We start from the raw sequence: 24,519 nt of genomic DNA on the forward strand, positions 1-24,519 counted from the left end.
GTAGACATCACGCCCTCTAGCATCCTCATTGGAACTATTCGCATTCCCGCCTTTCCCACTGCAACAATGCAAATGTGCCACATTGAAGTTTATTATGTTTACTCGGTTGTAACTGATCCAAATTGGATCCTATTCCCCAAGTACAAAGTATATGAGAGAAGTCTGACAAAGTGTCAGTAATAAAATGTACAGCACCTGCAAATATGCTGCGCCGCAGACACTGCTGTGATCTTGAATTAATGCGTTTTCCAAATCAAGCATGACACTTCCAGCTCCGTCGCTGGCAGCAGGCTAGACTATCACATTCAGCTGGCTCTTGTGAGCTGTTAAAGCTCCAAAGCCCAATCTAAGTGACAGGATGCAAAACCAGCCTATAATTCTGTATAAAGATAAAATATATATCTATAATTAATCCTGCTGTTCGCGTCCAGAGCCGACAGATGTGCAGTCACGTTAAAGTTTCGCAGAGAACATTACTGATAGTATGGAGGACTACATCACTATGAAGATATGGACCACCAATAAGATTTAAGGACCTGTATCGATAGTGTCTTTAGCATATTCTTTGGTTACTGAAGGGTGGATGGGATGCCAAGAATTTGGAAGGCTTATTGGTGTCAATAACTTTCCTTAATGTCCCTGAAGTGATTAGGGAGAAGATAGTCCATGATGCCAAATGTTTTTGCAGCTTAATATTGTTAGTGTTTGAGGGAGCGTTTGTGCCTATTTTTCTTGAATTACTACAGAAAATATGTGCAGGGTTGCTTGCTCAGATGGTTAGTTGTCCATTCTAGCTTAGCTTTCAGGAAACCCAATCAAACAGCATATAGATTTTGCCTGTATGATTTCCTGTTTCATTTGAGTTGGACAAGGTGAGAGTTGATTGAAAGGTTTCTCCATCTACTCACAGAAGACCTTAAATATGTAGGGGCTTATTTCACAAAGGTAACTTACACTTTTGAGTAAATTTATACTTTTAAGTAAGATTACTACTTTTCGGTATTCACAAACTCAGAGTGTAAGTTAACACTATGAAAAACAATAGTAACTCCAGCACGATACATGCCAACTGGAGGTTACCAAGCAGAGGTATCAACCCCAACTGCAGATTCTCCCTGTTGTGAAGTATAGAAACATTTGAAAAAAATACATTTAGCTCGAAAATAATTATTAAAAATACTTCGAAGTTAAGTATTAATGTAAATTCACTTTATATGTATACCTTCAATGTAGAACAAAATAGAAAATGCTACAGCATTATTAAATCCATTTTGAATTCAAAAATCTTATTCTTGGAAATATATTAAATGAAATTAAAATGTCAATTATTTTTCAGGAGCTTAACCTAAAACATAAGTTACCAACTGTAAAAAAAGTATTGTAAGTTTGTATTATTAATTTTTTTAAGTGATATGTGGAATTAACTACAATTAATTTAATTATTTTTAATGAAAATATGGTTACATTATTTTTTCAAGCCATAATAAATTATTAAAATATATTATAATTAAATTGTAAAAATGTATTTTATGTATATATATATATATATATATATGCAAAAAACAAGAGAGAACTCTGGGAAGTTCTCAAATTTAGGTGGAGAGCAGTGTCTGGACAAAGCTAAACCCCTCTGAAGAGCTCTAATGAGAGCGAAACACGTGTCAGGGGTTGCTTTACTCATTCCAGGTTGGCTTGGATGGTATTTGACCAGTCCAAAGCTGTAATACTGTGCCTGGAGTAGTAAATGGCTTTTGTCATTTTACAGCTCGGCGAGGATGACACTGGGTCAATCCTATGCTTAAAGATTTTGCTGTACAAATGGCAAAAGACTTTGTCACTATCTAGCTCGGCGAGGATAGCACTGTGCTGATCCTATGCTTAAAAACTTTGCTAGATAAGCAGACATTTGAGGTGAGCAAATCTAGAGTGTCGCTGGTGTTGCAGGGTGCTCTTTACTAGAGCTGCTCTCCACCTAAATTTGAGAACTTCCCAGAGTTCTCTCTTGTTTTTTGCATAATTTATGCGTCACTCTAACCCTGAAAGGGCTTTGTTTTGACTTATACTGGGTGCTCCCTTGTGTCTGGACAAAGCTAAACCCCTCTGAAGAGCTCTAATGAGAGCGAAACACGTGTCAGGGGTTGCTTTACTCATTCCAGGTTGGCTTGGATAGTATTTGACCAGTCCAAAGCTGTAATACTGTGCCTGGAGTAGTAAATGGTTTTTGTCATTTTACAGCTCGGCGAGGATGACACTGGGTCAATCCTATGCTTAAAGATTTTGCTGTACAAATGGCAAAAGACTTTGTCACTATCTAGCTCGGCGAGGATAGCACTGTGCTGATCCTATGCTTAAAAACTTTGCTAGATAAGCAGACATTTGAGGTGAGCAAATCTAGAGTGTCGCTGGTGTTGCAGGGTGCTCTTTACTAGAGCTGCTCTCCACCTAAATTTGGGAACTTCCCAGAGTTCTCTCTTGTTTTTTGCATAATTTATGCATCACTCTAACCCTGAAAGGGCTTTGTTTTGACTTATATTGGGTGCTCCCTTGTGTCTGGACAAAGCTAAACCCCTCTGAAGAGCTCTAATGAGAGCGAAACACGTGTCAGGGGTTGCTTTACTCATTCCAGGTTGGCTTGGATGGTATTTGACCAGTCCAAAGCTGTAATACTGTCCCTGGAGTAGTAAATGGCTTTTGTCATTTTACAGCTCGGCGAGGATGACACTGGGTCAATCCTATGCTTAAAGAGTTTGCTGTACAAATGGCAAAAGACTTTGTCACTATCTAGCTCGGCGAGGATAGCACTGTGCTGATCCTATGCTTAAAAACTTTGCTAGATAAGCAGACATTTGAGGTGAGCAAATCTAGAGTGTCGCTGGTGTTGCAGGGTGCTCTTTACTAGAGCTGCTCTCCACCTAAATTTGAGAACTTCCCAGAGTTCTCTCTTGTTTTTTGCATAATTTATGCGTCACTCTAACCCTGAAAGGGCTTTGTTTTGACTTATACTGGGTGCTCCCTTGTGTCTGGACAAAGCTAAACCTCTCTGAAGAGCTCTAATGAGAGTGAAACACGTGTCAGGGGTTGCTTTACTCATTCCAGGTTGGCTTGGATGGTATTTGACCAGTCCAAAGCTGTAATACTGTCCCTGGAGTAGTAAATGGCTTTTGTCATTTTACAGCTCGGCGAGGATGACACTGGGTCAATCCTATGCTTAAAGAGTTTGCTGTACAAATGGCAAAAGACTTTGTCACTATCTAGCTCGGCGAGGATAGCACTGTGCTGATCCTATGCTTAAAAACTTTGCTAGATAAGCAGACATTTGAGGTGAGCAAATCTAGAGTGTCGCTGGTGTTGCAGGGTGCTCTTTACTAGAGCTGCTCTCCACCTAAATTTGAGAACTTCCCAGAGTTCTCTCTTGTTTTTTGCATAATTTATGCGTCACTCTAACCCTGAAAGGGCTTTGTTTTGACTTATACTGGGTGCTCCCTTGTGTCTGGACAAAGCTAAACCTCTCTGAAGAGCTCTAATGAGAGTGAAACACGTGTCAGGGGTTGCTTTACTCATTCCAGGTTGGCTTGGATGGTATTTGACCAGTCCAAAGCTGTAATACTGTGCCTGGGGGAATAAATGGCTTTTGTCATTTTACAGCTCGGCGAGGATGACACTGGGTCAATCCTATGCTTAAAGATTTTGCTGTACAAATGGCAAAATACTTTGTCACTATCTAGCTCGGCGAGGATAGCACTGTGCTGATCCTATGCTTAAAAACTTTGCTAGATAAGCAGACATTTGAGGTGAGCAAATCTAGAGTGTCGCTGGTGTTGCAGGGTGCTCTTTACTAGAGCTGCTCTCCACCTAAATTTGAGAACTTCCCAGAGTTCTCTCTTGTTTTTTGCATAATTTATGCGTCACTCTAACCCTGAAAGGGCTTTGTTTTGACTTATACTGGGTGCTCCCTTGTGTCTGGACAAAGCTAAACCCCTTTGAAGAGCTCTAATGAGAGCGAAACACGTGTCAGGGGTTGCTTTACTCATTCCAGGTTGGCTTGGATGGTATTTGACCAGTCCAAAGCTGTAATACTGTGCCTGGAGTAGTAAATGGCTTTTGTCATTTTACAGCTCGGCGAGGATGACACTGGGTCAATCCTATGCTTAAAGATTTTGCTGTACAAATGGCAAAAGACTTTGTCACTATCTAGCTCGGCGAGGATAGCACTGTGCTGATCCTATGCTTAAAAACTTTGCTAGATAAGCAGACATTTGAGGTGAGCAAATCTAGAGTGTCGCTGGTGTTGCAGGGTGCTCTTTACTAGAGCTGCTCTCCACCTAAATTTGAGAACTTCCCAGAGTTCTCTCTTGTTTTTTGCATAATTTATGCGTCACTCTAACCCTGAAAGGGCTTTGTTTTGACTTATACTGGGTGCTCCCTTGTGTCTGGACAAAGCTAAACCCCTCTGAAAAGCTCTAATGAGAGCGAAACACGTGTCAGGGGTTGCTTTACTCATTCCAGGTTGGCTTGGATGGTATTTGACCAGTCCAAAGCTGTAATACTGTGCCTGGAGTAGTAAATGGCTTTTGTCATTTTACAGCTCGGCGAGGATGACACTGGGTCAATCCTATGCTTAAAGAGTTTGCTGTACAAATGGCAAAAGACTTTGTCACTATCTAGCTCGGCGAGGATAGCACTGTGCTGATCCTATGCTTAAAAACTTTGCTAGATAAGCAGACATTTGAGGTGAGCAAATCTAGAGTGTCGCTGGTGTTGCAGGGTGCTCTTTACTAGAGCTGCTCTCCACCTAAATTTGAGAACTTCCCAGAGTTCTCTCTTGTTTTTTGCATAATTTATGCGTCACTCTAACCCTGAAAGGGCTTTGTTTTGACTTATACTGGGTGCTCCCTTGTGTCTGGACAAAGCTAAACCTCTCTGAAGAGCTCTAATGAGAGTGAAACACGTGTCAGGGGTTGCTTTACTCATTCCAGGTTGGCTTGGATGGTATTTGACCAGTCCAAAGCTGTAATACTGTGCCTGGAGTAGTAAATGGCTTTTGTCATTTTACAGCTCGGCGAGGATGACACTGGGTCAATCCTATGCTTAAAGATTTTGCTGTACAAATGGCAAAAGACTTTGTCACTATCTAGCTCGGCGAGGATAGCACTGTGCTGATCCTATGCTTAAAAACTTTGCTAGATAAGCAGACATTTGAGGTGAGCAAATCTAGAGTGTCGCTGGTGTTGCAGGGTGCTCTTTACTAGAGCTGCTCTCCACCTAAATTTGAGAACTTCCCAGAGTTCTCTCTTGTTTTTTGCATAATTTATGCGTCACTCTAACCCTGAAAGGGCTTTGTTTTGACTTATACTGGGTGCTCCCTTGTGTCTGGACAAAGCTAAACCCCTCTGAAGAGCTCTAATGAGAGCGAAACACGTGTAAGGGGTTGCTTTACTCATTCCAGGTTGGCTTGGATGGTATTTGACCAGTCCAAAGCTGTAATACTGTGCCTGGAGTAGTAAATGGCTTTTGTCATTTTACAGCTCGGCGAGGATGACACTGGGTCAATCCTATGCTTAAAGATTTTGCTGTACAAATGGCAAAAGACTTTGTCACTATCTAGCTCGGCGAGGATAGCACTGTGCTGATCCTATGCTTAAAAACTTTGCTAGATAAGCAGACATTTGAGGTGAGCAAATCTAGAGTGTCGCTGGTTTTGCAGGGTGCTCTTTACTAGAGCTGCTCTCCACCTAAATTTGAGAACTTCCCAGAGTTCTCTCTTGTTTTTTGCATAATTTATGCGTCACTCTAACCCTGAAAGGGCTTTGTTTTGATATATATATATATATATATATATATATATATATATATATATATAGTTTAACTTTAAGCTGTATTTCTATTTTTAACTATTTAAAATAATGTAATTTAACATTATTTCCTATAGGTTTTTATTTTAAATACCTACCACCATTATTCTCTAGGGGAGGGATTTGCACTAGCAGTGATTGACCATCTGTAGTGCTGAACTGTTGGAAATTGTGTTACTGGCTGGCTGAAACACTACTCAGGCAGAAACTACAATCTCTGTCAGGATGAAACACAAGCAACCCCCAAATTATCCTGTGCTTAACCCTCTGGTAACTTGACACAAAGCAGGTCCAGTCTGTTTACTCAGACAGCAGGGCAACAGAATACCCGTCCTGCTTGCAGAGCAGCACAACAGTCCTTCTGAGTATTCAATGGGCCTCAAGGTGTACTGAAGTGTTGGATCTGAGGGTCCATCATTTATAACGGATACCTTCTGTGAAGTTGGAGAAGGTTCTGGAGGTTTTCTACCAGAGGAGCTTGGAATGTCCTGACTCCAGGCCCTGACCCCACATTGTCTGGGGTAACAATAGGCTACGGTCAAACACTTTGTGAGTATGCTCAGGCCAAGCCTTTCTGATGTACAAATGTGGTCGGTGACAGCTCCTCTCCCTCATCGTCAGTGATGACCCATACTGCCAACATCTATGCTCCTTTGCCTCACTGACTAACTCATTGAAAAGTCAAAACGTACTCAAAAGGATAAGTGACATTTACAAATCAGGCCCTTGCACATCTAATTTGCACTATTATTGAATGAATTGGCTGTTTCATTTGTAAATGTGCATTTGGTAATGTGAGAAGCAAGCTTTTACACAATGCTGAAATCTCACAGTTACATTGTTCAGGAAAGGTGGATGAGTCTAGGTTCTGGCCTTGTGGTGACTTGAGGAACTGAATCAAGGATGTTAGACAAGTGGCCTAAATTAATGTAATGTTTCATAGTATAACCATCTCGATTCCTAACCTATACAAGGATATGTTGGTGTATTTTAAATGGTATGTAGAGATTACCAGCTCAGTCTAGTTAGAGATAATTAGAGATTTGTAAGACATCTTACAATGATCAGCTCAAGGAGGAAACTCTGATATGGGTAGATTAGATTGAATTAAGAGGAGATCTATGTTCATCCAAATTCTTTTCCTAGTATTGGAATCTCTAAAGGAAATCTGGTTTCTAGGGGAGAAGATTTTGCCTGGTGACCAATAAGTGATGGTAGTCTTTAGAGATCTCACTGGTGCCTTACCAGTTTTTAAAGTAAGGCATTGAAAGGCAGTGCATTTGTGCGGGTAGGTCCATTTGCATTTGAAAAGTTATAGTTAAGGACAATCCATCACCCATTTGGTTTTATCAGCTCTATAAAGGATTGTGTATCCTGTTATTAGTATCAGATTGAAAGAGAATTTGGGGGCATTGAAGACCAAGTTTTAATGGGCCCATGTGTCTCAAAGTCAAGGTCATGTTTGAAAGTGGACACTGGGATAATATCGGAGAATGCAGACCCACAGTTTATGATGGTTGTCTTCATTTATTGGGTAAGTGATAAGGTGCCCTTCTGTGAAGGGCTGGTACTAACAAGATTGCCAGAATCGACTGAAATGTCGTTGCTTAAAATATCTTTATTCTGTAATTGTGGGAACTAATTTTGGTGCAGGGTAACATAAGCTGGATTGGCGTTACTCGTAAGTGTTCGGAAGTGACGTGTGTAGTTACATTCACAGTAGGGAGGATATCTGGAGTGAAAGCAGTGTGCATATTGTGAGGTATAATTTAATGGGTCCAGGGGTTAGAGACAGAGGGCCGTATTTATACTTTTTGACGCAAAACTGCGCTAACGCAGTTTTGCGTCAAAAAGTTTAGCGCCGGCTAACGCCATTCTGAAGCGCCATGCGGGCGCCGTATTTATTGAATGGCGTTAGCCGGCGCAAGCAGACCGGCGCTGCCTGGTGTGCGCGAGAAAAACCACGTACACCAGGCAGCGCCGGCGTAGGGGGAAAATGGCGCATGGGCGTCTTAAAATGGGGCAAGTCAGGTTACGTCGAAAAAATCATCGTAACCCGACTTGCGCCATTTATTTTCGACGCCCATCCCCCATCAACATGACTCCTATCATTGTAAAGATAGGAGTCATGCCCCCTTGCCCAATGGCCATGCCCAGGGGACTTCTGTCCCCTGGGCATGGTCATTGGGCATAGTGGCATGTAGGGGGGCACAAATCAGGCCCCCCTATGCCACAAAAAAAAAAAAAAAAATACTTACCTGAACTTACCTTAATGTCCATGGGATGGGTCCCTCCGTCCTTGGGTGTCCTCCTGGGGTGGGCAAGGGTGGCAGGGGGGGTCCCTGGGGGCAGGGGAGGGCACTCTGGGCTCATTTTGAGCCCACTTGTCCCTTAACGCCATCCCTGACCCAGGCGTTAAAAAGCGGCGCAAATGCGCCGTTTTTGGCCACGCCCACTCCCGGGCGTCATTTTTGCCCGGGAGTATAAATACCACGTAAAGGCCTGGGAGTCATTTTTTAAGACGGGAACGCCTCCCTTGCATATCATTAACGCAAGGAAGGGGTTCACGCTAAAAAATGACGCACATTCCGGGAACTTTGGCGCTAGACGCGTCTAGCGCCAAAGTATAAATATGGCGTTAGTTTTGCATCGAATTTGCGTCGAAAAAAACTACGCAAATTCGGCGCAACCAGAGTATAAATATGCCCCAGAGTGCTGGTGCCCGTTGATCAGGGGCATATAGGTCTTCCAGTGTCAAACTGATACCAGTACATTGTTTTATATTCCTATTACATTTTTATATCTTCAAGAAGCATTCTAACCCTTCGGTAACATGTGGCACTTTTTACGTTTATCCATTCTACTCAGGGGTCATTAAGGCTCATGCACTAATGCTAAATTTGGCACCAATTCAGATTCATCCTACTTGTGTGTCAGAAAGTAGATTATTAATTTGGGAAGGGATACCCATCGCAACTTAATAAGCACACTATGATTAGGTCAAAATAAAGCTCTAGGAGACTGTCTGCTCAACTCATGTGTCATGTGTAGAAGGCAAATAACTGACAGAAATATGTGTTAATTCAAGTAGTACCAGATTGTGTTAAAATCAAGAGAACTAGACAATAAAATTCCCAAAACAAAAAAATCTAAGAAACAAAGCAATAACCAATAGATACAACTATGATTAAAATTGGCTTGGGACACTGCAGAAATTGATTTTTGATTTTTTTTTAAGACAAAAGCACCAAGAAATCTCAAGAGTTATTTGAAAGTCAATGTTCACAGTTGACCAGGATCTACACACAATTGCAAACTGACTACAATGGAGCTGAGTCAGCTAAGTCAAGCTGATCATACTGGGCAAAGATTTTACCTTCACACTTAAAAGTTTTTTCTGGTCCTTGAATCCTCCATTATGTAAGGCAGAATTCTGAAGCAGGTAAAGATCCCTCAAAGTTGGTTATGCTATCATCAAGCTCCCACTGAAACGTTTATTTTTTGTGCCAAGTGCTTCAAGTGGGATTTACTTATTTATTGTGTCAGCCTGTGATAAACAGGCCGCACAATATACGTAGCAAAATATACACAATTGTAAGATATGAAAGCATACTTCAATTATTAAAATGTGACATTTATGTAAATATGCTAATTCATAGCAAATAAAAAGCTCCAAAATACTAATACTTGTAGGAATACATTCATTGACACTGATCAAAATGGCAGTAATTATATAACCACATGAATCATGAAAAGGTCACCAAATCAAATTAAGACAATAATTAAATGATTCTCGCGATGACCCTACTAAACTAAAAGTGCTAGTGCGAATCAACTGGCTATATTTGAAGCATTAATTCTCAAAAAATTTGTTATTGTAGCTATAGTGGAAGATATCAATTGCCCAGCCATATAGATAATTTCAGGACTAGCGAAAACTAGTTTCACACTCTAATGAAGTACAACTCAAAGGGGTCCTAGAAATATAAAAAGTGCACATGCATTACCATCACCCAGCGCCAGATTGACACAATTTATAAAGATAAATAAATTGCTTGAATGGATAGATAATTTTAGAACCAACCTAAACAAATTTGCTCACTCATGAAGTACATCTCAAAATAGGCGTAATACTATCAAAAGTTCAAGTGCGTTATCATAACCCAGCTACAGATTGTTAAAATGGACAGAAGTTAATCTGTTGCAGCAGGCCAAACCAGCATATGGTTGAAAGTCTCAATAAGATATATAAAAGCATAAATATTAAGTAAAATCCTTTAAATGGACCTACCAGTAACCAAATCAATTCAATTCAATTCTCTTTATTCGGTCAAAATTTAGACCATTAGAGTACAATCAACCATACATCAGTGCATAAAAAAAAGAAAAACAAGAAAGAAATATATAAAAATGAATAATAAAAACTCTTAATAAATACTAAAAGCATGAACAACCTTTAGGTTCTTCATAATCTAGGGGAGATAAATAACAGGAGACCGTCTTGCCTGCTTGAAAACTGATCATCCACACATTTCAGCAAGCTCCTACTGGAGGCTATTAGATTCCCATTCACAGCTATTTAAAATTAGATGTACTTTTAACCATTAATACATGTGTAAATGCATAATAAAATCAAGACTTCAGTATAAAAATAATTTCAAGATTACCATTCTAAGGTTCAGTATAGGATTTGCCTAAAGAGAAACAGATTTTGTAACCAGAACCATTCATATTAAGATAATTCTAGTGCTAACAGTCTAAGGTGCAATTTGCTATCATACAGTGAATAGATTTATGAATAAATACAATATCTCAGCCACAAATCATAGGAACTATTCTAATCATAACAGTCTAAAGTGCAGTGTGCTGTTATACAGTAAATAGATTGACAGATAAATGCTTTATCTCAACCATTGACCATAAAAGCTAAAGATAATAAAAACAGATACTTTTGTTATCATAATATTATCACTGTAGGTTATAATAGAATTTGATAAGAAAATGTCATCTCTAAGACCATTAAATAGAAACAGGAAAAAGGGGGCGAACCATCCAAAGATCATAACCATCTGTTGTTCCCCACTATTCCTGCTATGTAGCTCAACATTGGGAGTCAGATGCTAAAAGTGGCCCTATAACGAATAGACTAAGCTGCTGTCAAAAATTTAGTGACCACGCTTATAACCAATGTAGACGAATCATATTTACAAATTCTATAGGCATTAGCTTGAGCATATAATAGCAGAGCTTTACACAATGGAATAATCAATTTTTCCCTAGGACTCTTATATAGGGGGCAAAAAAACAGAACATGTTCAATTGATTCCTCCAATATATTGCACTTTGAGCATTTATTTGCCTCTGAACTATTCTTCGACCATCGAGCAGTAAAACTGTTGACTGCTAAAGTTCCATACCTGAACTGGAGGAATAAAGCACGAGCATAAGCAGGTATTGGAAGATCATAAAATTGCTCAGGCCATGGTTCTTGTTTTGCAAGCAGGAACTCAGAAGTTAAGCGGCCCACCCCATCACTATGAAGGATCTCTGCATTGGCCTTCTCCCAGTATCTCTGCTTAACTAATGAAGTAGCATTGGTGGGGATCGACTCAGGTCTCTCCCAAAAGTGGGGGAAAGCCAATTCGTCCCAGGCAAATTCCATCTCCCTCAACCAGCTGACTTTTTTTCCAGCTATTCTGGGTCTTTATAAGATCTTTTATTGCTTCTCGAAAAGGTTCCAGTTCTTCCATTTTCCATAGGCGGATCCAATATAAGAGAGGTTTCAGACCCGCTATATCTTTAATGCTATTTGTTCCGGGATCAAGTCTGAGAGGCATCATCGGTGTACCTTTCCCCAACCTCGTTATATACCTGAGAAAATAATTCTCTTTAATTTGGAGAACACCCAACTGCCTTTGGGAACCCCATAACTCTGCCCCATACAGTGCAGCACCTCGAATTTGAACTTTATATATTTCAAGAATAGGATTCAAAGGTGGACTAACTACAGTCCTAGCTTTATGTCCTAGGGCCCCCCTCTTTGGCATATTATATGAGCCCATTTTCTGATAGCTGCAACCCAACTGCCCGAATCCATTCATCTGATCCCCAAGTAATCATACTCAGTGACCCTTTCCAAAGGAATAGAATTCATGGAAATGGTCGCTTTAGCTTTTGTTCTCCTGGAGCTACATATCATAAACTTGGTTTTATTAATGTTAACTTCCAAACCAAAATATTTGCAGAACAAACAGAATTGGTTAGCCAGATTTTGCAATCCCATAGACGTTTTGGCTAATAGGATGGTGTTGTCCGCATAAAGCAGACCTGGGATTTTCTTGCCTGCCAACTTGGGTGAATTATTATTACAATTAGTTAAATATTTGATACAGTTGTTTATATATAGAAGGAAGAGGGTGGGTGCTAGAACGCAGTCTTGCCTAGCTCCTCTTTCGATAGCAACTGGGTCAGATAGTTCACCATCCTTACCGCTCCTGATTTGGGCAAAGGTACTGTCATGGAGTCGGACTATAAGGTTTAGAAGACCTTTAGGGACACCTATATTAGATAGTGTCAGCCAAAGTTTGTTCCTAGGTACCAGGTCAAAAGCCGCTCTAAGATCGACAAAGGCCACATATAGGTTTCCACCTCCAACATCCACTATCTTCCATTTAATTGCTAAGAACCTCAAGACCTGGTCTATTGTACTGATCACGGGTCTGAACCCTGCCTGTAAATCGCAGATGGCTCCATTCTCTATTATCCACTCTTCTAAGTGGGACAAGATCTGCTTTGCAAAGAGTTTTTGGAGGTTATCAAGTAGGCATATTGGGCGATAGAAGAATCGCTAGGGCTGCCTTTTTTGAAGAGGGGAACTATCTCGGCTCCCCTCCATGTCCGAGCAATGATTGCTCCTGCAGCAACTGCATTGCAGACCAAGTTCAGATATGGAGCCCAGATTCCGGGGTGCAATTTATAGAGATCACCAGGGATTTTGTCAAGACCCGGGACCTTCCCCCACTTCAAAGAGGTTATTGCTGCCTTGGTTTCTGCCACGGTGAATCTAATTCGGGGTACATCAGATTTCCTGGTTTCGACCAGTTTCCTGAAATTTGATGCATCTACCTCTGTATAAAGAGACCCAAAATGTTCTACCCAAGTTACAGGGAGGATTGAGGTACCAGGTAGAGGCGAGAGTCACCACAGTCGCTTGAAATCAGCTTCCAAAACTTGGAGGTGGCATTAACTCTTGCGGAATCCAGAAGAGCAGCCCACCTCGCTTCCTCCCAGCTCCTACAGACCTTAATGAGTTCCTGTTTATAGCTCTCGCTTGAATGTCTTATAGGCTCTCCAGCCCCCCCTTCTCAAATCCCTCAATAGCTTGAGCTTAGCTTCCCTATATGAATGGTTAAACCATCTCTCACTGCGCTTTTCCTTCTTTTGGCAGCCGTCTCTTTGACTAAATGTTTTTTGAGAGAGTTAAATAAATCTAGATGTGCTGCCATAAGCCTCTCCCCATCCTCAGGTAGACGGAGCATATGCTCCATTCGTTCTGCTAAAAGGCTATATATCGATGTAAAGGAGCCCAGCGAGGAATTAACAGCGTTCCACTTAATATTACGTTTGTTATTGGTCATGGCAAAATGCTGTACATAATCCTTAGGGTCAGAGGCTTCTCATATAGGCAGCAGACCCCTAGTACATAAAACTAGTGGTTCATGGTCACTTTCTTCGTGTTCCATTACCATCATATCGACCATATGTCCCCACAAACAGATATCCAATGAAAAATAGTCAATATGGCTCCTGTAAGCTCCTAGCCTAAAAGTGGGGAAGGGTTTAACATCTGAGCGAGAACGGCCATTACAGGCATGAAGACCGTATGCAAGTGTGATGTCAACAATTTGATAGGCTGTTCTGCTCATTCTAAAACTTTTGTTCGATGTTAAATGCGGAATACCCCAATAAATGTCCTTTTCTTCATAGAGTTCTTGGGCCACTGAGTAAGGCTTGAAAGTGGCATTAAAATCCCCTTCAATTATGATATGATGAGTGGTTGATTTACTAGCTAAAATATTGTCTAATACAATCAAAACATCAGACTCACAATTGCTAACCACACTCCTACTATGTATGTTTACTAGTAATAGAGGTTTTTCCTTATGAGTCAATAATATAAAGCCTTGCAGATCAACGCTGCCCATATCTATTTCTTCAACCCGGCACTTAAGTGAACAATTAGCCCATATAAGTAAACCACCTGAAGGTCTCCCAGAAGTCACCTTACAAGCTGGGACCCAATAACTTTTAAAACTACATCTATACTTGGGCTCCAAAGCCCATGTCTCTTGGAATAAGCATATCTTGTGCTCATCTATGAAATGGCCCCAGTCAGGGATTCGCATTTTATGCTTGAGCCCGGCTATATTCCAGCAAAGGATTTTTGCTGAAATATCATCTCGGACTTGTAATGCGTCAGTCGAAGTTTGGGAAATGATAGATGAGTTACTCATATGATTCGTGATACACATTGCGACTGTCGATGAACTACTCTCAATAAATCCCCCTGCGTCTTTGTCTCAGGTAGTATCACTCACCCCAGTAAGTTCAGGGTCTGTTATATTCCATCTAGTTGCTAGAGACCTTGGGTCATTCAGGGTTAACATTATAGTTTGAGTAGGGCCCCTAAAATCCGTATTTAGGATCGAGGTTCCATCTGGGTTACCTACTCTGGTTCTTCCTTGCTCTTTGTCACTGAAGATGCTACATTCCCTAATAGCTGATCCAGACTTCGGAATCTCTGAGTTGTCCTGTATAACACCAGCTTTATGTCAATCCACATCTGAAAAGGTGGATAATGGATACCTACGTTCATACTGGTAAGCATGTTTCATTTGGGGGCGAGAGGGGTGAGGGGGTCCTCTGGGATCGGGTGTTGACCCACTTAGAGCGCATTTGTCCAATGGGGGATAAAAAGCTGTAAGTCTACACAAAGAGCCACCTCCTGCTGAAGGGCCAGTTCTGCATGAGTTTAAAAAGAGTTGTTGGACCAAGGCGGGTGAGTCAAAATTAATAACAATGCGATCCCCTGTTCCAATCTTATTCAACGGGCCCACCCATCCCACCCGCCTCACCATTAATATAGAAGGTACTATGCAAAAGGCAAAATTAGCATTACCATGCAACCAATGTGTGACCTTGTTTTTCAATTCAGTATAGGTTTCCAGACTATTTGATTGGAACCTAGGAACATTAGTGATTACAAGGACATATGGACAGGATTCCGGGAGCAGATATAAAACTCTAGGCTGTCCTCCATGGTTGTCTGAACTGATTCTGCTGGGCTCCAAGTCTGTCTCTGTGGGGCCATGTTGATGATGCTCACAAGCATTGGAGGCTATTCTAGAGTTAGTCACTGTGTTGGTAGTTGGAACTGCTCCTACATTTCCCCTAGAAAAGGTGGCTATTGTCTTAAGGCAGTTGTCTTCTGAGTTGGTATGCGACCTGACAAACCGACCCATCTCTAGTTGGTGAGGGAAGTCACAGTGGTCCTTGAGTGACAAAAGACACTCACTTAAATTTACGGAGATCCTGTTGTTAGTACCAGCGGAATGACCCAAAGTAAGGTGTTTGACAGTGAGATTGTGTGTCAACTTGCAGAGAGATATCAGCGTATGGGGCTTAGTAAGCCCTCCTAATTTCTCCTCGATGGCTTGGAGACGGATTTCAATAGGATTCAATCTCTTAATGAGCTCCCCCCTTATATGCTCCATTATACGTTCAAGCGCCAATTGGCCAGCAGCGCTTTCTTGTGATACTGTGAACCTGTCATTCCCAGCTTCAGAACCTGGGTTGTTGGTGCTCATAGTACGGGCTCGTTTGTTCCTTAGATTGACCTCACCACGCTTTCTTTTCCCTTTTGGGTTAGGCTCTGGATTGAGTACTAATGCTCCAGCTACGAGAGCTGGAGTCAACTGGGCAGATTCTACTGTAATAGCCTTATCCAAGGTCACTGAGGTAATCTCCCGGACATTTTTTATATGAGCAGCTGGGGGGGATGCCATAACTAGGTGCGTGTCTTGGGACTGCTGGAGGTGCAGGGGCTGTAAACGAGTTTGTGGTAAAAGTAGAGGCTGGGGAGGGTGGAGGCTGGGGAGACTGGGGATGTTGAGATGGATAGACGGCACTCAACCAACTCTATCTCTTTGTCCAGGGCACCAACTGCCTTTTGTAGAAAGCCATCTAAAGTTATATTATTTTAGGATTATCTTGTAGTGCCACCACCTTCGTCTACCCATCTCTCACCCTTATATACTTTCTCTTCTTTTCTCACTTCTGTGTACTTTTCTCACTAGTAACCAAATCAAATACAGGTGGCTGCAGAAAAATCAATAGTATATACAGTTAGCAGAAATAAATAACTAAAAACTGCTTTAACTCCTAGGTAATGAAATTAGTGCAGATGTCTAGTTACTTCTCAAGCCATATAAATATATGAAGAAACTTGATTAATAATTTGATTGGAATCAGTGCGAATGCACAATCTCAAAACATCTTAAGAGTTTCTTGTGACATAGGCAATAAAAAGAGGGCGAATGTATTCTCTTCTGACTTTCGATGTAAAAGTACATAACAACAAAAAGTGCATTACAGACTCAACTCCTCCTCCCAAATTCACATCCACAATTAGATGGGCTAGCCCCATGCTTTTTCAATGAGCTAGTGGGACGTTGCAGGATTTCATAGTCATAAGGATCGCTTCACTCATTGGGTAGATCTACTGCCTCCACCCTGAAACAGGTTTTACCTACATATTTAGGGCCTCCTTTACTAGACCCTAATGGCATACTGCGCCGCTTGTGCATTCTTTTTTTTATGCTACAGTGGCGCAGTGTGCCAGCCCTATATTACAAGGCCATGCAAAGCCACCTCGCGTGGCTTTTCATGACCTTGTAAATATGGACCCGTTTCACACATAACACTGTGTGAAAGGGATGTTACATGGGTGTTGCTTGGGGTGTTCCCATGCAACACGCAGGGAATCAGTGGGAATCTGATGCATTCCCAGATTAAAAAGTCTGGGAATGCAGCACATTCCAATGCCACATCAGGGTTGGCAAAAGAATGACTCAACGGGGAAAAATATCTTTATTGTTCCCTGTTTTTTCCTTTCTATGTGTGCTGCAGAATGAGGAAAGAGGAAAACACCCCTTGTGTTTGTTATTGTGCAGAAAGTCGTCCTTTTCTGCACAAAAACAATAATCTCCGCAATGCAGGCATTCTTGCCTGGGTTGGCGCTAGGCAGCAATTTGTACGCAAGTTCAAGGGGAGAGGACAGAAATGTGCCGTATCTCGTAGACTTGGCTTATTTCTGCCTTTTCCTGGTGGCGCAGCAATGCACTTTTTTGGATCTCTAAATCCTCCACTGAGGCAAGGCTGGATGCTGCAGCTTTGCAGGGCTCCACAAATGTGTATACCTTTATCACAGAGGCCTGCCAAACATTTTTCTTCAATGATAACATTTCTGAGCTAAACAAATCTGAAAGACTTGCCTGTCAAAGGAGCCTCATTACTGGGGTAGCCAGAGCACCTTGTCCAGTTCCTATATAGATAAACAAAATATAATGAGCACCTCATTTTGATATGAGCAGATGGGTTACTCATCACTAATATAACGTCTCATCTGACTGATTGAAAACTGCCATAAAATATGTAACACTTGTAATAAGGAGGGCTGGATATCCACCAAGTTTGTAATACAGTAGATTTGCAAAACTCTAAACCAGGCTCTAAACCCCTAAAGATCTTACTACTGGAAAAATCACTCCTGGAATGTTCTGAGGTGATGGTTATGTGGTCCAGTCCTATCCTGTGCTCTTGCAAATGTTTGGAGGATTCAGTAAGCCAATCTTGGGAACTTTCCCATGGAGAATCCACCTCCTTTTTTAACGTTCCCAACTAAAAGCAAAGGTCCCCAGATTTCTACATCCAAAATGGTCTTTGACAGAGCTTTATCACACCCCCTGGTACTGCCATGTGGAGATGAGTTAGCCTCTCTGCTCCCATGGCTGGACCTGATTTTAACTCGTGACTGAAAGTCTATAGTGGCTTTAGGCCTGAATGTTTTTCACTTCCTCATATCTTCATTTGGGATCTTAACTTCAAAGAGCCATGATTGCCCTGTTTGCTACAGTCTAGCTCCCAATTTAAATGATTAATCCATGCCAAGTGATCACTGTTGATATCACTTAAACCTTCCTGCTCCCTGGGGCAGTTCCATTGTTATTGCCAGTAGTCTGTGGCATGTAAGCCAATCGATTGAGCCTGGCTTTATGAAAAACTGGTTTTAAACAAGCTTAGGTAGAAAAAGTACAGTTTTTAATATAGTGAAAAAATATGTTTTTCCTAATATACATATTCATTAATGACCATCACCTTTAGCACATATAATACCTGTCTTTTCTCTTTGAAAACATCCTTCTTGTTGAGCATTTGTGCCATTATAACACTTTATTATAATTTTACTTCTTCTTCTTCTTATTATTATTATTATTAATAATACTAGTAGTAGCAGTAGTAGTTGTGGTAGAAGTAGTATTGTTATAAGCAGTAGTGGTAGCAGTAGGAGTATTATTAGTATTATTACCCCTAACTGTTAATATCTAGTATCTTGGTATTTGATTTTGGCCCAAGATTCATGCTAATCTAACATGTGTGTGAAGGCCTAGGCCTGTCCCTTGACATGAGTGAGGTTCTGTGATTTAGAGGAATGCACCAAACGTGCGCTCTTTTGACTGACAGTGGACTACCATAGTTGTCATGGGATTGGCATGTACATTCCTGGTGGCAGTATACCATGTTTTGTCAATCAGTCGTTATGACAAAACCTTTTAATCTGTGTCATTGGAGTCCACTTGTGTAAAGTTGCACTTCTATGCTCTAATCCAGAACCTTGAGCTAACATCCAAAATGCATGGTGTGTGTGTGCATGTATGTTGCCTTAGCGATGCATACAGTGTGTGTATGAGTGATCCAGAGTAATATAGGCCTCCGAGTTCCAGTTTGGAAGCCACTGCTTTGTTACTGTGCTCTAGCTGGAGGTCAGATTGTTTTCTCAGACAGTGGAAGTATGTGGAAAGCATTCTTAAAGCTGTACGATGAGTCGTAGACACAGAAGCAGGGAGAGCGGTAACAGGGCTCCCTTAAAAAAAATGATTATGTCTATTAGCTGAGAGGGGCTGCTGAATAGTCTTCCTGAAGCACTGTATTTTTGGTAGATGGTGGAAGTGGTGCATGGGACTACAGTTAATGTTCTTAAGCATGAGAAGGGTCCATTTATTGAGAACAGTCTTTTGTCTCTTTCCTGACCATTCCTCAGTGTGACTGTTGTTGAGCTAAGTGCACAAAGCTCACACCCCTTTGCACCTCTGCTTTGGGTACTCCAGACTGGAGACTCCATCAATTTGAGGAGCATTTTTGCACAAAGGCTACGTCTGGCTAAGAGCCTGCAGAAGACATGTGAAAAGAGAATCAACTCAAGCTGGTTCTGAAAGTGAAGAAGGGAGAATCAACATCCCTTCTCTGTTTAACCTGTAAAAACATCAGTGTCACTGACCCACTTGTTGTTCTAGTTACATGTTTTCCTGAATCAAAGAAAGGAATACTCCGCAGAGTTCTCAAATGACTACTGTGCAACCAAAGCTGGCATCTGCCTGGGAGCTATGTTCATAGAGGTGAAGAGATATCACCTGGAGTCTGGACTTACTGGAAGAAGCAGGGTCTCTGACCTCAAGCATGCTGAAGCCAACTTTCTGCTGAAAGAGGAAAGGAAGCTGCCAACCCAGAAGAAGTATGACTGACCTGAAACTCCAGAGTAGCTTCAGTGCAGAGTAGGTCTGAAGCTGAATTAAAACTGGGGAGAGCAATTTGTGTGCCTGGGGCTTGTGGGCAGCAGTCTCTTTGTGAAGTGACTCCAGGAGGCAAAGATTAATGGTCATTGCCACCTCCATCAACAAATGCATGCCGTAGGTGGAGCATGTGACTGTCAAGTGTTTGTACCATGATGGAGTGAGCTGCTACCCAGTACTTGTGCATAGGTGGACTGTGCCACCACCATCCAATCCAGTCTGAGCCTGAAGTGTGCTGAATCACTGTGACCAAGACTCTGGTGCGTTTGCCCTAATGCCAGTGTGATCTTAGACCTTAGCAATACAAAGTTTTGAACATTTTCAACACTACGTCGATCAATTTATTTCGTGGTGTTGCTATAATCTTAGAATTTGCCAGTCTGCCTACTGCACCTGCACCTCACCAGTGACCTTGAAGAGGGTCCACTGTTGCCAGAGAATGCTTCCTGTGAGGATGCCAGACAGCAGTGCCTTCTGTCATGCTGTTACCTCCCTCCCCCAGATTGCAGGTCAAGTCTCCAGCTAGTGTATCTCCTCCCAGAAGAGGGACAGAAGCAAGGTATGTGTTGCAGGCCCCTACCAGAATCTGGAAAGCAGACTCTAATGTCTGCACTGTCGAGAGAGTCCAATAGCAAATACTTGCTTGAGAACTGAGTAATAAACTGAACTATGGAGTAATCTGCACCTAAGCCTTGATACATCCCCAAGAAACACCCAAACCAAGGGAAGAGACCTAGCTACACCTACTTAAAGGAAAAAGGCATCAGGAGCATGTAACTGCTTGTCATGGCTGCCTGTGAGAGACAAGGGCTGAATCCAAATATTTATTGAACTACAGAGAATGGAGCTTCCTCTAGCCATATATAACATGGCATACATATCATCCATTGACCATGTGTGTAGAAAATTAACCATAAATAGACAGCAAATAACAGTGATCTTTCATTCTGCACAGAATCATGATTAATCTGGCCCATAAATGCAATGGAAAATAAATACGCTATGTGAAACACAAACAATTGAACATTCACATACAGTATACTGATGGCTAATTCATATACTGAGAGACTGCTGCAAGATACACTGAGCAAATTAGGAAGCAGCTCAAAATATGTTTTACCATTCTCCATGGTTCACCAGAGATTAAACCCATGTGAATGTAATTGGGACAGATGTTAATGTATCGGAAAAGGCAATAACTGCCAAAACAAAGCTGAACTAATTATGTAGAGAAGGTAAGCAGTCTGCAGACCCCAAAGAATTTCTCTTTTACTCCTTAAATGTTAAAATTAGAAATACTTTTAGTCTTGTGCCACTTAAACCCCCAAATTGATGTGTTCTTTATTAAGAGCAACACCTGCCACATTTCATTCCTGCCCTCATTTTAAAAGATGAAGGCATGTGACACAGGATAAATAGCTGAAGGCCAGATGTATGAATAAAGCCCTCTGTGATTCGCAAATAGCGATTTTTAAGAAATCGCGATTTCTGAGTCACTATATGCTATGTAACATATATGCGAATCGGAATTAGCGATTTCTTAAAAATCGATATTTGCAGTTTGCGAGGACCAAATACCGAATCGCAAAAAATTTGCGATTCGGTAATTGAAAATCGCAAATTGCAAGAAAGCACACCTGGCAGAGCCTGATGACGTCACAAGCAGGAAATGAGTCATCCCAGGCAGTTTGCAGGTGCCACACCCAAAGGAGCAGTGAGAGAGACACAGCCCAGCCACAGGGAGCAAGTCTGTGAACAAGGCAGGACTGCACATCACCATGGACAACTCTGCACATGGAAAGGAGAAGGGAGAGAGGAAAAGAAAACTCAAGTTCAGTGAGCAGGAACTGAAGGTGCTCACTGAGGAGGTGGTGAGGAGCCATGACCTGCTGTTCGGGAAGAGCTCACTCCAGGTCCCTGAGAGTGAGAAGCGCAAACTCTGGGCGGACATTCAAACAAAAATCTGCGCTGTGGGTGTTGTGCAGCGCTCAGTGGAGGAGATCAAAAATAGGTGGTACGACCTGCGTTCCCGTGCCAAGGAGAGGGTGGCAAGAAGACTACAGGAGGCTAGGAGCACAGGAGGCGGACCATCCACCGAGACACCCTCCACCCCGATGGAAGACCTGGTTGAGTCGACACTCCTCCTAGAAGCTGTCAGTGGGGTCACTGACATTCACACACCTGGCACACCAAGTGCCAGTAAAGGTAAGTGCAATATTGAAATGTAACCCCATATGTGTATGTACAAATGCCCCTTAGGAATTAGCATGTAGTGCAAAGAATTGTGAGAAGTAGTCCATTCCACATTTTAGAAGTGGCACAACAATGCCTTATGGGAGTGGTAGTCCACAACCCAGAGCTGAAAGTAGCACATAGAATGTAATTAGGCAGAGCGATACCCAGAAGAACACAACACCCACTACATAGTGATATGATGTAACTGTACATTTATGACCATTGTGTAACCTTTGGTGATACGTACATAAATCCTCGTATCTAAACAGGGTCCCTGAGCTAGATACAGAGAGTAACACACAGGGAAGCAATACTATGAGTATAACGTAGTTTACTCTCCATTAACATAGCAAACATAGGAATGGAAATCTTAAATTCAAATAAACAACATACAATATATTTCAATTTAGATATTTATTATAGCTAATTAAACATTCAGTTCGCACATAATATAATCAACATAGAATCAACCAAAAAAATATATAATACAACCCCCTACCCTAAATGAAACATACATATATGAAAACATAAATAACATAACAGTAATTACGCAAAAATAAACAAATAACACAGAACCAACAAAATCACAAAATAGTATACATACAAAATTACAACCGCCTCATACATGAGAGGATATTTAAACAGCACAATAAAGTTACTGCTTTGATGCTACAATTATGCGTTGTAGTTTGGATTGTATAAAATTCAACATAACAGCCAATTCTAGGTTATAATTTCCTGATTCAAATTCTCGTGTTACAGGCCTGATGGTAGCCAATCCTGGTCAGGGCTTCAAATTTGCCAATTTCAAACACTTCATGCCAATGTTCAAGACATGCCAATTTACAAGCCGACGCGCGTTTCGGTGAGTGAAGAAAAATATAAATACACCTTCATCAGGACTTTATGATTCAGTATAATTGGCATACGTACATCTTGTAACCTGCCTATCAAAGAAACATCAAAATTATTCATTACAATTCTTTGCATAGGGGGAAGGCTCGAATCATGTCAGATTTGCAACCAGACCAACTCAAGTGACTTAATTAAGAAAAAACACAGATAAAGTGCCCAAGATCAAAGTCTATAAAACCAATGCTTAATAAAGGTAAATAAATCTAAAGATCCAAGGAAAGCACCATTAGTGTCCAGCAAAATACTAGATAAAGTGCAGAAATAGAATCACCTATAGCATAAAAGTGTTGGATTACCACCGAGAGAATCTAGTCAAGAATAGTAATAGACTAGTTTGTTTATATTAAAATAAGATAAAATACCTTAGATATGAAAGAACTTAGATATCCCTTACAGGCTGGATTAAACACTCTCCAACTTCAAATTTGTAGTCCAAAATGAAGGACTAACACATGGATATAGCTAAAAGAAGCTATGCTTTCTCACTCTAAAAGCAAACATAATGAAATCATTAGCTTGCACAGGGCAGGAAAGTCCACAGGTTAGAAAAGAAAAAATCTGCTCATATGTACAATCGCTAACTACAGACTTACCTACAAGTTCACATGGTTTAAAAAACGTAATCCACAGGGGAAACCCACAAGGATACCAAACTGGTAGGGAACAACTTGCTAACTGCAAGGGAACAGGGGGGAGTCATGAGCCAGATAGAAATGACACAATCCAGACGGTATAAAATAATTCGATCCACAAAGGTTCAGCAAAGCTAGCCTACCAGTATCAGCAGGATCCAGGACATATGACCAGCACGATGATCTCTCGAGGAGCAATAACCCGTACTTCCCCAGCTGCCTCCTATTTAGACCAAATCACCACAGGTGATGCGATGAACATAGAAACAGGCCCGTAGGGGAAATCTAAGGAAATGGTCAAACATGCGCCATCTTAGAACCGTCAAAACAGCATGAAATATGCCAAAATCTACAGAGAATAAGAGGTACAATCAAACTGTAGAGTCATAGCCATATAGTAGTGGCAAAAGGAAATAACCAAAAATAAAAAATAATAACAAATAATGCCAATTTTAAATCAAACCAAAGAGTAGATATCACTTACCAGCACGCCCAAAACAGTGGGCGCCATCTTGGAACGTCAAAGTACAGGGTACTCAATGTCCCATGGGTAGGCACAAAATGGGTTAGTAAAATACAATACGTATTGTGTATATAATACAAATCGATAACATAAGGTTTTATAAGAAGACTCAGGAGAAATTGCACCAGCATGGCAGACTTTTTGAAACATGCTGCAGATCTTACGTGCAAATTTGAGCAGAGTGGTTATCCGATTAGAACCATCAAAGATTCCTTAAAAAGAGCCAAGTTTTACAACCGTGAGGCCCTGTTTTCAACACAACGATGCAAGACCAGTGACCGGCTAGCCTGTGTCATTCAATATTCTACCCTGAATAATCAAATCAGGGGTATTATTAACAAAGAATGGCACATTTTGAATTCCAATACTGAAGCGGATAAACTTGAAAAACCATTGTTCGCTTTCAGGAGGAACATAAACCTACAGAACCATTTGGTGAAATCAGCTACCAATTT

This window comes from Pleurodeles waltl, chromosome 12, assembly GCF_031143425.1.
Source record: "Pleurodeles waltl isolate 20211129_DDA chromosome 12, aPleWal1.hap1.20221129, whole genome shotgun sequence".
Lineage (NCBI taxonomy): Eukaryota > Metazoa > Chordata > Amphibia > Caudata > Salamandridae > Pleurodeles > Pleurodeles waltl.